The 10,537-nt window shown below is 45.4% G+C and overlaps 1 protein-coding gene across 1 annotated transcript in view; it reads left to right on the top strand.

The window, feature by feature from the left end:
- The first annotated feature begins 3,739 nt into the window (after positions 1-3,739).
- Positions 3,740-10,537, top strand: part of KIF3B (kinesin family member 3B) — a 51,038-nt gene continuing 44,240 nt past the window's right edge. The window contains exon 1 of the mRNA XM_003788086.3: positions 3,740-3,848. The gene's annotated coding sequence lies outside the window, so the exon portion shown is untranslated. The remainder of the gene's footprint in view (positions 3,849-10,537) is intronic.

A 10,537-nucleotide genomic window follows, 5' to 3' on the forward strand; every position in this document is an offset into this window, starting at 1 on the left:
TTTTAAGTAGCTGGAACTATAGGTGTGCCAGCATAGCCAGCTCAGTTTTCTATGTTTAGTACAGACAGGGTCTCACTCTTGTTTAGGCTGGTCTCTGACTCCTAAGCTCAGGCAATCCTCCTGCCTCAGCCTCCCAAAGTGCCTAGATTATAGGTGTGAGACACTATGCCCAGCCCTTTTGGACTCCTGATTTGGACTGACTTCCATTGTGCACTTTGACACTTTGTTTCAGGGTTGTATTGGTACACTCATGTTTCATCACCACTGATAACACAATAACGTGTTCCAATACATTCTTTCCCCTCCGAAAGATCTCGGCAAACTTTGACTGCCTTTTGATTTTGTTCATCGGTGACCTCGTTTAGGACCATTTTTGCACACACCTTTCTCATGCCAAAATTTTTAGTTAAGATTTTCCTGACTGTTTTTCTATCAATGTTTACTTGGTTGCTATGCTTCTCACAGTCAGCCAATGATTTTGATGCACAATTTGACAATTTTTTTGCAATGCTTTCTTCAGTTCTGCTCATTGCTGGCTGCCCTGACCTCTTTTCATCAGTGATGCCTTCTCGCCTCTAAGAAAATATTTCATCCATTTGTACACGGCCATTTTCTTCATGGTATTATCCCCATAAGTTTGGACTAACAGGTCCCCAATTTTACTTCCACTCTTGCCAAGTTCAACAAGAAATTTAATGTTTGTTTGTTGCTCTTCAGGGGTGTTCAACCTGTGACCCATGTGGTGATTTTGTGAGGACTGTTTTTGCTTATTGGTGGTGTCAGATAGCACAAAAAGTATGCACAGATCTTTTTGTCCCTGCTAAACCAGCTTTCCTTAGTGTTTGTGTATTTACTGTGTGTCCTAAGATAACTCTTTTTTTTTTTTTTTGAGATAGTCTCACAATGTCGCCCTCAGTAGAGTGCGATGACATCATAGCTCACAGCAACCTCAAACTCTTGGGCTTAAGTGATTCTCTTGCCTCAGCCTCCCAAGTAACTGGGACTGTAGGCACCCTCCATAACGCCCAGCTATTTTTTGGTTGCAGTTGTCATTGTTTTTTTTTTAATTTACTTTTATATTTTTTTATTTTATTTTTATTTTTTGCTGTTTTTGGCCGGGGCTGGGTTTGAACCCACCACCTGCAGTATATGGGGTCTGCACCCTATTCCTTTGAGCCACAGATGCCACCCCGATTTATTTTTATTTTTTGAGACAGAGTCTCACTTTGTCGCCCTTGGTAGAGTGCTGGGACATCATAGCTCACAGCAACCTCCAACTCTTGGGCTTAAGCAATTGTCTTGCCTGAGCCTCCCACTGGGACTGCACGCAGGTGCCACAATGCCAAGCTTTTTTTGTTGTTGCCGTTGTCATTGCTGTTTTAGCTGGCTGGTGCTGGGCTCCAACCCACCACCCTCAGTGTCTGTGGCTGGCGCCATAACCACTACGCTACAGGCAGACAACTCTTATTCTTCCTATGTGAGGCAGAGGAAAACAAAGGTTGGACACCTCTGAGTCTAATTCAAGCTCTGACATTCTCCCATGGTGCACAGAAACATGTGATGACGATAATGAATGCCACTCAGCGAGATATTGCCACACTTTGACATGAACACACCTGTGAGACACTGATATACCAAGGTTATGAAACCTTACCAAGTTTTTTATACTGGTAAGGTGCTGTCAACATAAGTGCACAGTGGCAAGTTTGTGAACTTGATTGTCAGACCTCATATATTACTTGGCTCAGTAGACAATAATATTTGTAGTCCTTAAAAGGTAAATATTATTTATTGTCTTTAATTAGTAATGATGAGTAGGATGGGTTATCAGCAGAAGGGAAGTAAACCGGGACTCAATAGATGATTCAGAGTTAGATGTCTTAGCTGGACCACCTTACTCCTTCCACATCTCAATGGCTGGATACAAATTTATTTTCTTGTCCACAGGGATGATCCTGGGAGTTGGTTTCCTGGCCAGTCATCCTGGCCAGTCATAAGTTCCTTCCATTTTGTAGCTCAGCCATCTCCTGGGGCCTCAGAATTCTTTAAAATCCTTCAGTTTATTTATTTACATTTTTTTAGGCTGGAGTGCAGTAGCACAATCATAGCTCACTGCAGCCTCAAACTCCTGGACTCAAGGTATCCAACTGCCTCAGCCTTCCAAGTAGCCTCCCAAGTGCAGGCAGGAGCCACCACATAAGGGCAATTAAAAAAAATTTTTTTTTGTACAGATGGAGAGTCTTGCTTTGTGGCCCAGGCTGGTCTCCAACTCCTGGCCTCAAGGGATTTTCCCACCTCAGCCTCCTGAGTAGCTGGAATTCTAGGCAGGAAACACCACACCTGGCAATATCCTTCTCTGTAAAGTATTGAAAGTGTACAGTTGTCGGGGAGTTTTATGGGCTGGGTCTGAGAATGGCACACATATTTAATTGGCCAGAACTTGGTCTGAACTGCAAGGAAAGCAAGGAAATGTAATTGAGCTCTATGTCCAGGATCAAGAAGAAAATTGTCTGGAACAAGTGATAATAGCTGCCATACCAGGTAAAAAATAGAGGAGAAGGTGGGGAAGAGCAGCCCTAGTTAGTATTCACTTGTTCAAAGATCAATACATCTTATTGAGCACCTGCTAAGGACTAAGCTTGGTTTTAGGAATGGCAGATATAACAATGAACAAAGGGGAGACTCTGCCCTCATGGAATTTTATTTAGTGGGGAACAGCAGGTGTGAGTTCCTATGGAGTATGGAACCTGGCATCCTAGGCCAAGGTGGCTGGAATAAAGTTAACGATTTTGTAGAATGTAATAAGGGCTTTGGATTTGATTCTAAGAGTGGTGGGAATTCTCTAAAGAGCGTTAACCAGGCTGGGCGCCATGGCTCATGCCTGTAATCCTAGCACTCTGGGAGGCTGTGGATTGCTTGGGCTGACCAGTTTGAGACCAGCCTGAGCAAGAGGGAGACTCTGTCTCTAAAAAAACAGCCGGGTGTTGTGGCAGGCGCCTGTCGTCCTAGCTACTTGGAAGGCTGAGGCAAGAGAATGACTTGAGCCCAGGAGTTTGAGGTTACTGTGAGCTATGACATGAGAGCACTCTACTGAGGGTGACAAAATGAGACTCTGTCTCATTTAAAAATAATAGCAATATGTTAACCAGGGGCTTAAAAATCATTTACTCTGGCTGCCTTGTGGAAAATGAATTGGCAGGGCATAGCTGGACACAAGAATGGAAGCAGAAGGACCAGATATTACAGGCAGGCTAGAGATGAGGGTGGCCTGTCCTTGTCTGGTGAGGTGACGATGAAGAAAGTTGGACAGGCCGGAGAAATATCTGAAAGGCGAGGAGAGGGACAGGGTGACTGGTTGGATGTGAGGGGCGAAGGCCTAAATGAGAGCTATCTTAGCAGCAGTTTGAGACACAAGTCAGAGGACGGGTGTGCAAGCGCTTTTAGCAAAAGCCACACGGCAGCTGATGAAATCGCAGGGCGCGACCGTTTTACAGATGGGAAACGGAGGCACCGAGATACCAGCGCTTGGAGTCAAGCCACGACGTTCTCGGCGCTCACTCCTCGGGTGGGTGAAAAGACTGAGGCGTGCAGGGCACCCACTAAGCTGCCCCAACGAGCGCGCCGGCCCCGCCGGCTTGCCCTGTCCGCCGCCTCTGTCCCAATAAAGTTGTTGAAATTGACACCGGTTGCTAAGGAAGTGGGTCGCCGAGCCAGGTTGCTAAGGAAGTGAGCGGCCGCCGTCTCTCCCCATCCGGGGCAGCGGGGAATGGCTGAGCTCGGGGTTTGCCGCCCCCGCCGCCGCCGCCGCCGCCGCCGCCGCCGCCGCCCGCTTTCGGCTCGGGCCGCAGGTGAGTCGGGAGGGGCCCGGGAACCTGCCGCGCACGGCCGATCCCTTTGGTCGCCTGGGATTTTCCTGGCTGTCCGAGCCGCTGGCGCTGCCGCCTGGTTTTGCAGCCCTGCGGAACCGGAGCATCCTCTGCCCTGCCTCCTGGGCATCCTCTGGCTGTCCGGGCGGCCTCGCCCCTCCTTCCTCGGGCGGAGTCTCAGCCTGACCCCCAGCTACGGCCGCCTGGGGTCGGAGTCCACCTCGGGGGTCCGGGGCTGTGGTGAGGGTCCCCGCTGCTGACAGGGGCACTGAAGCCAGAGCCTGAGGTTCAAACATCGGCGCTGTCCCTGGCTCGTTGTGTGACCTTGGGCAAGTCCCTTCCCCCTTTGGCCTCAGTTAACCTTTTTGTCCGATGGGGTCCTGACAGTAGATGCTTAGAATAGTTACGATGATGAAGTGTATGTGTGAAAGTGCCCTAAGTAGGAAGAGGGAAAATTCTTAAGGAATCCTATCTAACATGGGGGCCAAGAGTCAAGCTTGATATCTGAGTGAGTAGGAAACTTGGCTTCTCCACTTAGTAACTGTGGGTCTTTGGGCAAATAAATCCCTTTGAGCCTTCTTTTTCTTATCTATAAAATGGGATAATGAGCTACTGTGGAAATCCAATGAGATTGGGTATGTTAAGTAGCTTGGCATGTAGTACATGCTCAACAAGCTATATGATGAGACATCTGGAGTAGGAGGGCAAGACTTCCAAGAAGAGATGAGGTTAGGGTAGAGCACCAACTTATATGGGGAGTCTACTGTGACATCCTTCCCACTCCAGGTTTTACTTCTCCATTCTGCTCAAAGCAAGAGTGGTAGTGGTAAACTTTTGCAAATAGCCCTGGTGGGGGAACTGCTGAGGTGCAGTCCTTGTAGATGGGTGGGGTTATGGTCATATTTTCTGCTTGGGTCTTGTTGACCCTTCGAGGAGAAAAAGGAAATCTTTATGTCCTTTGGGAAGTGCTTAAAACAGTAAAACTCTTTACAGTATATGATTAAGCATTTTTCAGGCTGGCGCCTGGCTGATGCCTATAATCCCAGCATTCTGGAAGGCCAAGGTAGGAGGATCACTTGAGCTCAGGAGTTCAAGACCAGCCTGAGCAAAAGTGAGACCTCCATCTCTACTAAAAATACAAAAATTAGCTGGGCGCTGTGGTGCACACCTGCATTCCCAGCTATGTGGGAGGCTGAGGCAGGAGGATCACTTAAGGAGGAGTTTGAGGTTGTTGTGAGCTAGGCTGACATAACAACATTCTAGTCTGGGCGACAGAGTAGGACTCTTATTTCCAAATGAAAAAAGAAAATCAACATTTTTCAGGTATGTTATTTCATTGATCTTTACATAGACTTTGCCAGGTAGCTGGTGGTATCATCCCCATTTTGCAGGTGAGGAAACTGAGGTTCAGAAAACTGGATGACTTGCCTTTGATTTTTCAACAGTAGCTGTTACAAGGCCCACAAGGTGGGGAACCTGCAGCCCTCTGATTTCAAGCCTGTTCTTTTTTAAGTACCCAAGGAGGCAAGAAAAACTTCATCTTTCTTTGATTTACCTGTTACAATAAAAAGATTTGTTCTGTAAAATTTGGATTTAGGCAAAAGGCAATACTCAAGGATCTAGAAGGCCACATGTTCCACCAAAGCTGAAGGTTCCCCACCCTGTGAGGCTTTTCTTCCAATGGCGAGGAAATAGAGCTCACAGAAAGTTTCATTGAAATAGATAAGATCTGAAGTGTGGTTCTGAAAAAGAGCTGGAATGTTTAAAAGGGGGCTTCTTTGTCTCTCATTCCCTCCTCTTTAAAATGAGGTGAAAGGGGGGTTGGGCGGGTGGCTCGTGCCTGTAATCCAGCACTTTGGCATGCCAACATGGGAGGATCATTTCAGCCCAGAAGTTTGAGGTTACAGTAAGCTGTAATTGAGCCACTGCATGCTAACCTGGGTGACAGGGTGAAACCCTGTCGCTCACTCAATCAATCAATAAAGTGAGGGGAATAGGTTAGATGATACTGAAGTGCGACTGTGCAATTGTAGTACAAAGCACACTATCAAGCTGCCCAGGTTAAAATCTTGGCTCTGCTGTAATTCACTTTACTTCTTTGTGTTATAGTTTCCTCATCTGTAAAATGAGGATAATAATAGTACCTAAGCTGGCTCTTGCTTGTGATCCTAGCACTTTGGGAGTCCAAGGTGGAGGACTACTTGATGCCAAGAGTTTGAAAGTAAGAGCAAGACGCTGTTTCTACAAAATATAGAAAAAAGGAGTCGGGCAAGGGCGGTGCCTGTGGCTCAAAGGAGTAAGGCGCCGGCCCCATAGGCCAGAGGTGGCAGGTTCAAACCCAGCCCCAGCCAAAATCTGCAAAAAAAAAAAGAGTCAGGCAATAGTCCCAGCTACTTGGGAGGCTGTAATAAGAGGACCGTCTTGAGCCTAGGAGTTTGAGGTTGTAGCGTCTAGCCCAGGCAACAAAGTGAGACTTTGACTCAAAAAACGAAAATAGTATCAGGCCCTCATGGTGGCTTACACCCGTAATCCCAGCACTCTGGGAGGCTGAGATAGGTGGATTGCTTGAGCTCAGGAGTTCAAAACCAACTTGAGCAAGAGGGAGACCCCGTCTCTTAAAAAAAAAGAAAAAGAAAGAAAGGGGTGGCGCCTGTGTCTCAAAGGAGTAGGGCTCTGGCCCCATATGCCAGAGGTGGTGGGTTCAAACCCAGCCCTAGCCAAAAACTGCAAAAAAAGAAAAATGGTGAGGATTTATTTGTGCCTAATACATGTAAATTGCTGGCATATTTAGTAAATGTTAGCTGTCATTATTTGGGCTTAAAATAGTGCCTATACTGTATTTTATTTTCCATATATATTTTCTATATATGGTTTGTAAATTAATGCGTTAAAGTATGTCTGTCAGCCTCAAAAGGTCATTGCAAAGATGAAAGAGTAGGCATCATAGCTTTATATAAATGTTGGTTATTACTACAGGGTTGCCCCAGGAACCTGTAATCTTGTGCCACAGTGGCTTGCAAAGAAAGGTGATAGATGATGGTAAGATGTCAGTTTTGTTAGCCCAACATCCAGTTAGGTAAATGTTTGTTAAATCCCTCTATGCCAGTCATATGGAGCATGTAGAAATCAATCTTATGTCTATATCCTTCAAGGAACCTGAGCTTAATTTGTAAATTACTAACATTTGACATTATTTAACTTTTTTTTTGTTTTGAGACAGAGTCTCACTGTGTCCCCCTCAGTAGAGTGCCTTGGCATCACAGCTCACAGCAACCTTAAACTCTTGGGCTTAAGAGATTCTCTTGCTTCAGCCTCCCAAGTAGCTGGGACTACAGGTGCCTGCAACAACACCCGGCTATTTTTTGGTTGCAGTTGTCATTGTTGTATAGCAGGCCTGGGGCCAACTCGAACCGGCCAGCTTCAGTGTATGTGGCCATCACCCTACTCACTGAGCTACAGACACGGAGCCTTTTTTTTTTTGAGACAGAATCTTACTTTGTTGCCCTCGGTAGAATTCTGTGGCGTCACAGCTCACAGCAACCTCAAATTCTTGGGCTCAAGCAATTCTCTTGCCTCAGCTTCCCAAGTATCTGGGGCGACAGGCACCCACCACAACACCCAGCTATTTTTAGTGATGGAGTCTTGCTCTGGCTCAGGCTGGTCTTGAACTCATGAGCTTGGGTGATCCACCCACCTTGGCCTCCCAGAGTGTTAGGATTACAGTCATGAGCCACTGCACCCAGCCCAATTTAACTTCTTTAAATGACTTTATATGTTGCATTATATATGCCCCTGCTGCATAAGGCCTCTGATTCAAAGCTCTTCTGTTGTATGGCTAGACTTCTTTTGGGTGCCTCAGATAGCTCTTTACGCCTTTATACCCATTAGTTTATAGGTCCCTGTAAACAATACAATACTGTCTATATAGCACAATTGTTTACAAAAATGCTTCCATGTGTCTTTACTTGTTGGGACTCATCATTAACCCTGCGAGGAAGGTAAGATGCAGATTAAGATCCCTGTTTTACAGTAAAGGATCCTGAGGTAGGAGAAGCCATGCTGCTACTAAATGGCCCATTTCACATTGGAATCTAGGTCTTCTGATTCCAAGTTCAATGCTCTTGCCACTGCACTCTCTTGGTTTTATTTATTCAACATCTGTGGAGCATCTGGAATGTATCAGCCCGGGTTCCAGCCTGGAGATCTGATAGTAGAAAGGTCCTTACCCTCATGCAGTTTACATTCTAGGGGTAGCGAACAGAAAAATAAATCAACAAATAAGTGATGTGGAAACAGTAAAACAGTGTTGTCACAGAGAATAACTTATCCGGAGGATTAGGGATGCCACTACTTTAACTGGCTGGTCAGAAAGGCCTCTCTAAGGCAGTGACATTTTTGCTGAGATTTGCTCCCAGGTAGGGACCAGCCATTTGAAGATGTGTCAGAAGGAGGAGCACGGGTAAAGGCTCTGAGGTGGGAACAAGTTTGGTAAGTTCTAGGAACTGCAAGAAGGCTTAGAATGGCTTGGGCAGATGAGCTGGAGGGAGAGTGGAGAGGTGGGTGGATGGGGGGGGCGTGTCTCATATCATACAGGGCCTTGTACGCTAGAGCAGGGAGTTGGAGCTTTGTTCTAAAAGCAGTGGGAACTGTTGAAGGCTATGAAAAAGGATCTACTTTTTGTTGTTTAAAAAATCACTCCAAGGGTACAAGTGAATCTTTCTATGAGTAGAATATGAATGTTTTGACATAATAACTAAGAAAGTTACATGAAGGCTATGTTAACCAGTTTGATGGAAGTGTCTTGGATTTTCTATGAAAACACCACACTGTACCCCCAAAGTGCATCAATGTATACAGTTACCATTCAATAAAAATAAAATAAAATAAAATAATAAGAAAAAAAAATAAAAAATCACTCCAGCCTCTCTGGCCAGTGAATTTTATAGGAGTGGCAGCCAGGGGATGGTGAGTTAGGGGTTGGGAGGTTAGGTGAGTAACAGCAGTGGCCTTCTAGGGTGGTGGTAGTGAAGATGGTAAGAGAAGATGGATTGGGGGTGTGTTCTGGAAGTAGAACCAGCAAGGTGGCGGGGGATGGTGAGAGGAATTAAGGATCACTCCTGCGTTTTTTGGCCTGAGCAATTAGGTAGATATTGAAGGTGCCATCTGCCTCTGAAACAATGAGGGGACTTTTTGGTAAGGGACCCTGTGAAGAAGAATTAGCCATAGTTCTCATTGAACCTGTTAGAGGGGAGGCTTGAGGTATAAACCTCACACTTTATAATCTGTGAGGAGCAAATCCCAGATTATGCTGAAAGAAGCTACTCAGGTGCATCTGATTAAAGCATCTACCTTAGACCAACAAAATAAAACATATAAACAAACAAACAAAAAAATCCCCACTACTTTTCTCACAATCTGACTCTTTGCCAGCTTGTGGAACAGCAGGTGTGGGCCTTGCCAGGGGAGTGCCCATCTGTCTTGTGCTGTTCTGACTACTCAGGATCTTGGCTGATGGAGGCTGAAAGGAGGCTGGCCAGCTCTGGGAGAGGGAGTAGAATCACTTGAGAAGTTCACTGTCAGTGCCTCAGATGGCCACACGCTCCCTGCCAAAGTAGTCCTTTCCTGGCTACTGAATGACGATTCTAAAGTTTCCGAGCTTTTGACTTGGGAATCCCTTGAAAAGCTGTTGGGTTCTGCCAGAATTCCTAGAGGATTCTTGAATGGAGTATCTCATCCAAGCAAGTGGAATTCAAGTCTCATTTTTATATGTTGCAGTAATTATACTTGTCAACTTGAGGATTACAATGTTGTAAATTCAACATTGTGAAGTATAAGACTAACAGCCCTGCCACTACCACTTGGGTAACTTTGTTTGCAGTTTAGAGTGCCCTCTCTTATGCATTCTCATTTACTAAATCAGTCAGTTGAGATCGTGTGAAATGTGTATAATTCTCAGTTTACATGTGAAGACACTGAGTTGCAGAGGGGTTGCTTATTTTCTCAGTAATAGTAAGCATCTGCCACCTGCTGGGTTAGATTCATGCTGCTCAAAGTATGCTCTGCAAGACAGAGGTACCTGGGTACTTGGGAGCTTGTTAAAAATACAGATTCTAGGCCAAGAGCTAATAAACCAGAGTCTGTAGTACACCAAGATCCCCAGGTATTTTTTGTGCACTAATCTAGGTAATCAATGACCAAAAGTATTAATTAGGACTTGCCAATGATAATGGCATTGCAGTAATAGTAATAGCTAACGTCTATTGAGCCAAACATTGTTCTAAGCCTACACATGTTTTGTTTAAACCTCATAGCAACCCTGTGATGCAGGTTTCCAGAAGAAAGTAGAGACATAAAAAAGTCAAATAGGGTGGTGCCTGTGGCTCAGTGTGTAGGGCACCAGCCCCATATATTGAGGGTGGCGGATTCGAACCCAGCCCCAGCCAAACTGCAACAAAAAAATAGCCAGGTGTTTTAGCAGGTGCCTGTAGTACCAGCTACAAGAGACTCTCCTAAGCCCAAGAGCTGAAGGTTGCTGTGAGCTGTGATACCACAGCAGTCTACCGAGGGCGACAAAGTAAGACTATCTCTAAAAAAAAAAAAAAAGTCAAATCACTTCCCCTCATCTGCTGACTCCAAGTCCATTGCTCTTTTTTTTTTTTTTTTTTTTTTTT

The sequence above is a fragment of the Otolemur garnettii genome, unplaced genomic scaffold (genome assembly GCF_000181295.1).
Source record: "Otolemur garnettii isolate 467f Iridium unplaced genomic scaffold, OtoGar3 scaffold00025, whole genome shotgun sequence".
Classification (NCBI taxonomy): domain Eukaryota; kingdom Metazoa; phylum Chordata; class Mammalia; order Primates; family Galagidae; genus Otolemur; species Otolemur garnettii.